Source organism: Apaloderma vittatum, unplaced genomic scaffold (genome assembly GCF_000703405.1).
Source record: "Apaloderma vittatum isolate BGI_N311 unplaced genomic scaffold, ASM70340v1 scaffold4151, whole genome shotgun sequence".
Classification (NCBI taxonomy): domain Eukaryota; kingdom Metazoa; phylum Chordata; class Aves; order Trogoniformes; family Trogonidae; genus Apaloderma; species Apaloderma vittatum.
Genome location: NW_009699469.1, coordinates 59578 through 65597, shown reverse-complemented (window position 1 = coordinate 65597; position 6020 = coordinate 59578). Strand labels below are relative to the sequence as shown.

At 41.1% G+C, this 6020-nt stretch overlaps 1 non-coding gene across 1 annotated transcript; it reads right to left on the bottom strand.

Moving 5' to 3' along the window:
• Window positions 1-1285: 1285 nt before the first annotated feature.
• On the bottom strand, window positions 1286-1369 carry TRNAA-GGC. Its single transcript is given in 2 exon segments — window positions 1286-1321; window positions 1332-1369. It is a non-coding gene; the product is annotated as a tRNA-Ala (tRNA).
• Window positions 1370-6020: the final 4651 nt, after the last annotated feature.

Here is a 6020-nt window from a genome sequence, read left to right as displayed (position 1 = left end):
ACAGTTTAACAGTACATACCACTGCTACCTAACAATTTCAAGCAGAAAATGAGGAACACCCTAGGCACTTGAAGAGGCAAAGGGAATTGAACTAGGTCGGTGGTGTAGTGGGATTGGCCATTGCCAAGACAACAGTTACAGTGTGCATGCCTACAAGAAGTGGCTTGTGAGAATGAGTAATAGAAGGGCACCGGAAGACCTGCAGTTTTGGATTTTGTGGGAAAGGGCAATCCTGCCTAAGGTTCTACAGCAGCCAGCACGGCACATGGAACAGCTCAGGACTGAGGATCCCTCTCTAGCGCTGTTCCCTCCAGCGCTAAATACATCCTGTCCAGATGTTAAGTGCGTGTTACTAACTTGGTCAAAACTGGAGCTGCGATGTTGATTTCTTTCGCCAAGAGCAACCATTTTTTTCTGTCTAGCTGCATCAGGACTTTCAGTCAGTGCTCTAGTGCTTTCTGGCCCTTGAAGACTGCGTGGATGGGGAAGGCTGTGCAGAGCTGTAGCGATGGCCTCAGTCAGCAGGTAAAGCCACAAACAGCAGTGTGTCAGTCCCAGCTGTTTGCTGGCTTGGGTGGCTCTGAGGTCTCTGGACACACCAGCAGTTACAGCTGATGTTACAGCCCCTGGCTCATGGCTGGATATGCTGACTAGGGATAATCGATGAAGTGAACCTGCAGTTACTGAAAGGGTGTTGTTCCCTTTCCGCAGGAGCACCACCTTTCTTTTGTCTTTCCTCAGTTTTTTCCTGTTACTCCCCTTTGGAGTTCCACAGTATTTCTCTTTTCCTTTCCTCCTGTTCCTATCTAGAGGATCCTGTTGCAAACAAATGACAGATAACTGTAAGTTATTTTGTTTACCACAATGATTTTAGATTTGCATCCTCTTTGTTTTCTCTGGTTCATTGTTAGACTAGAAAAAGGCTACAAAATAAGTAAAGTGGGGTCGCAGCTGTACACATCTCAGTTTTTTACCTGAGAGCCAAGTCTTTGACTGCTGTGAAGTACTTGCATGTTTTATTTTTCTGTAGTTCATCAGAGCTCTTAAATGACATTATTTTGTTAAGGAAAACCAAACAAACCGATACATTCTGCTGTTGTCTCTAACAGAGCCCCTATTGTGAATTTTGCAGTGGAAAACGTCACAATTACTGCGATTTCGATTGTGACTGGGAATCATAGAATCATAGAATGGCCTAGGCTGGAAGGAACCTTAGAGATCATCTAGTCCAACCTCCCTGTTTTGGGCAGGGACGCCACCTCTCGACTAGGTCAGGCAACACATGGGGACCGAGCGGGAATCGAACCCGCGACCTCGGTGTTGATCCTTGTTGCCAGCACCGCGCTCAAACCACTGAGCTAACCGGCCCCCCAAATGTATTCTCTTTGGCACAATTAGCAACTGAAGATGCTGTCTGCTAAGGTGTATATGGAGTGGTGCATGCTGGCTGAAGGATGAAGGCTGTTGGAGTGAGGACAAAGAAATATTGAAAGTTAAGTGCATAGATAGAGTCAAAGAGACTGTGAAAACAAGATGAGAAAAAAGTTAGTGATGGAGTAGGGCTTCAACAGTGAGAGGTAGAATTGGACCGTCTAGCTGCAAGACAGTTTAGGAGAGATGAAAGGCATCAGAGCAGAGGGAGGAAAGTTTTTAAAAATAGTCAAGAAGCTGGGAGACAGAATGATGAGACTAAAAAAAGAATAAGAAAAGTTGGGGCGGAGGAAAGCAGAAAAGCAGGTGAGACATTAGGGAAAAGTTAAAAAAGAAAATCCTGAACTACAACTGGTGTCGTCAGCCCAAACTGGAACCATGAAGGTTTGTCTTTTGTTTTTATAAAGTTCTTTTGATTTACATCAAGTTTCATGAGATACTCCTGCAGGGTCAGAGTACGGACCTGGGAAGGAAATAGATAAGGGAACAAATCATGGAATACAAATGATTACAGCAGAAGGAAAGGAAACATATAATTAACAGACAAAAAATAAGAGGAAAGTGGAAATAGAGCATCCTGCCAGGCAAGTAGTTTACTTATTCATTTCAGGACACTTGGGTGGTTAGGTGACTTGTGGTAATTAATTCCTGCGTACTCCACTGGTGGTAGTAAACCACCTTAAGTCTAAGTTCCATTAACATTAGTTGGCAGGGCTTGGCTGGTAGCAATAAACTATGATTAGAAGTTCTTAATTATGCTCCCTAAAACATTGTGCCTGGATATTCATTGATTATACTATAATTTGAAATACTCATTTTTAGATATTTTCCTTATCTGGGAGTTAAAATGTGTGGACTATAGGAAAAAATGTTATTTGCATAAATTATAGTAAATATAGAAATCCAGTGAAACTTTTGAATGGAGAAAAAGGAAAGCACCAATATCTGGTTTTGTTATCTGGAAAATGGTGTGTTAATGTCAGTATGAAAAAGGTGGGAAAAGAGATAAAAGCATTGTTCTTCCTTAGAGAAATGGTTAGTTTGCAATTCATTTTCCCTATTGTTACACTCAACTGTGATTTAGCTTTGTTTACAATTTTTATATGGAGTGCTGCATTGGCAATAGAATATTCGTTTTGGTCTCCATTTTTCTTGTTCTCCTTTACAACTTGACAAACTCAGTTTCCAGATGTATGTTTATCCTATCTAATACACAGAGTGTACTTTTCAAGAACATGAAAAAATACCAAAGCAACAGTATGTATGTTACAGAAATGTGAGAATTCATTCACAAGTTGTCCCACAGACTGTGTTTTCTAGCAAGTTATTCTTTCAAATATGTATTGCTTAGTATATTCATTATGTTCATAAACGTAAGTGCCATTTACCTACTCCATTAATTTAGTTTAAGTAACTGTGATTAGCTCAAATACCTGATGTAGTGTAGGACTGTACCCATCAAGGCATTTGCTTAAACACATGACTCAGGGCTGTTGAACACAGTAGGGCTAAATACTGAAACATGGACTTAAGATTAAAGATTGAAATATCTTTTAGGGCTAAACACATGCTTTAGTAAATGTAATAAGACCCTAATATTATTACTTATATCCCTCTGCCTTTTGAGACTTGCTGTGCTTGGGGGTTTTTGCCGTTGTAAATTTAACAAGCTCACTGTCAGAAGATCTTGTCCTGATTCCCCAGAAATAAAATCCAGTAAATTCCACTGATCACGGTGAGAGTTATGATCATATATAGATACAGAAGTAATACAAAGTATGTAATATGTAATACAAAGCATGTAATATGTAATACAAGTAATATATAATACAAAGCATGTAATATGTAATACAAGTAATATATAATACAAAGCTTCAGGACAGAAGAGCTGGTGAGTAACAGTGAAAAAGTCTGTCCAGTTTGCAGGTTTGTTTTCTATCTCTTGGATACTTAGGCCACTTCGCACCATGTGCTGATTTACATGACAGCAATATAAACTGTACCCTTAAAGGCTTTATTTGATTTGGTTTTTTATGTACGTATTTTACATTTGCACCACTAATATCGTGGTGAAATGCTTGATCTCTAGCGACGAGCATACGAAAACACACAGACAGCAATTTTAATTGGCAGAATAGAAAGGGGAAGTTTGCAAGACGTGGTGGAGAGAGGATGAATGCTTCTCGTGTCGCTGAAAATCTCTCCGTACGTGTGCTTGTAAGCAGTCTGTGTGAAGTCTGCGTACCCTCAACAAGTACTTTGAAAGACCGCTGTGTCACTTCAATCACAGCTCTGCCAGAAGTGATGTGCCAGAAAACATCAGTGTCAAATTCTGCCTATTTGAACTACCCAGAGCATCAGCATGGATAACTAAAATAAGCTATCACAGTGAGAAGCGCAATATTGTATTACAACAATTCGTTTCCTAGAGAAGGCAGAATACTGAAACAAACCAGCTTGATTTATGTGTCAGTTTTTAAGTTCAGCATGCATCTAATACTTAGTCCTGAAAAGTGCTGAGAACCCGCAACTCCCGTTCAATTGGTATTTGCTTCCAGCCTAAAGAAAATTAGAGAAGGCTATTTCTGAGAGCTGAGGGAGCTGGCACTCAGAGTAAGTGATAGGCATTGGCTTGGCAAGTAAATATCATCATCTTCCAAAATTGTTTCTGATCCAATTCTCATAATGACAGCTAAGCTTCCAAATCAAGTCAGAGTCAGCATTACGACCAAGTTGGAGCTCTTCCTTTTTCACACTAAGTGCTTCTCTGCCCTCCTCTGTAGTCCTCCAACACTCCTTATTTCTGCTTCCCTCTTCTGTGAGGCCTTTCTCCTCCCTCCTTTCACTCCCCATTACAGGCTATGAGACCCCCTGACCAGTTGCAAGGTCTGTCCACTCCGCTCCCCCAGTTGCAGCGAAGGAGCGCTGCTTTCCAGCCCCCGCAAGCCAGACCAGCGTGAGCCCCCAGCGCTCTTTGCAGACGTGGACACAGCGCGCTTGAGCATCTCATGAACTTAGGAGCTAGGCTTTAATCTCAAAGCAGCTGGGGAAGCAGCCTGTGAATATGTGCAGCCCTTAGCACTGTTGTACACTTCCAGGGGCAGCAGAAGGTACTCGGGGATTAATTCTGTACCAAACCTGCTGCTCCTGGCTTCAGCCCGAGGAACTGCACTTTCCTGGCTTGTACTTGCAGGGTCTTCCCTGCCAGTGCCTCCTCCCCAGACACTTACTCCTCTTCTCGTGCCTGCCTCCCTCTTGAACGTAGTAAGAAGGACAAAGAGGAATTACCATCCATGGGGTTGCAAAGAAAAGAAAAAACTCGCCAGGTATCGGCACGTTTTCTCTTTTTAAAGTAGTTTAATGTTTTTGGAGGCTTGGTTTTGAGTACTTGAAGTTGACAGGCTTCTAGTTTGACTGCTAAGTAGCTATCAAAAACTGTCACTTGGAAAGCCCACAGTAATATTTAGGGAAAAATCGCTGTCCTTGATGCAGCCGTGTTTGGTGATGATGCAAGTGGGATGGGGGTAGCAGTGAGCCCGGTGTGAAAGAGACACTGCTTCTGTCCTATTAATCCTATCTTCTGGCATTTCTCTTTTTTTTGATAGACGATTTTGTTGAGAACTACCCATTTTAGAATGTAGCGAAGCTTAGTAAAGCATCCCCTAAATCATGCTTTCTGTAAGGATTGCTCTTCTTGTTTCTCATGTGAAGAACAGAGGATCTTGTGTCTCAGTAATAGAAGTTGTAAATGGATAGTTGATAGATCTCATTGTTACATTTTTTCTTAAATATGTTCCTCTGGACTGAAGGGCAGGAGGAGTACATGGTATTCATGAAGTCACCTTAGCTCAGCAAGCAATAGTAATACAAATACTTTTAGCTGTAATTATGATTTTTGCTGGCACATCACTAAATTAGCCAAGTGACAAAATTAGCTGGCTGTTTGGCTAAAGACCAAAAAGAATTAATCTGAACCACTGATGTTACTATCCCTGGGCAATGCAAGGCTTTTAATAAACCACAGAATCAGAAAGAGTAAAACAGGAAAATGTAGCTTGCCACAAGCAGTATTTGGTAGGTGTATATCACTTACAAGCCATTTAACAGATGGATAAAAGAAGTGTAAGCCATGAGGATAAGTAAACAGACCTGATCTTGCTTCCACTGAAAGAAACTGACACAAATTTTATGGACCCCCAAAGGAAAAGGCTCGTAAAATATAAGTTAGAGACTTTGGAGAAAAGAGGGAGATGCCAGTTCTTTCATAATACAATGTTAACTTTTTATCTAAATAGAACTGCTCAGTTGTGTACAGCTTCCTAAACGTATTCAAAACCAAGCAAATCCTCCTGTGCAGCATATATATATTATTAGAAAGAGTGGTGTGAATATCAAAATAATTAGTCATAGATCTAGCTCTAAGTCCTACCTTAGGTGATGCCTTTGACAACTTCCACTGGTACAGCCAATTTGTCAGGCAGATGACCCTTAGAGCTTTAATTCTCAAAACTGAGAGACTGTATAAGCCTACACAGTTTCATTGAGGAGGCTTTGAAAGCTTGTACATCAAACAGACACACCCTTGGTAG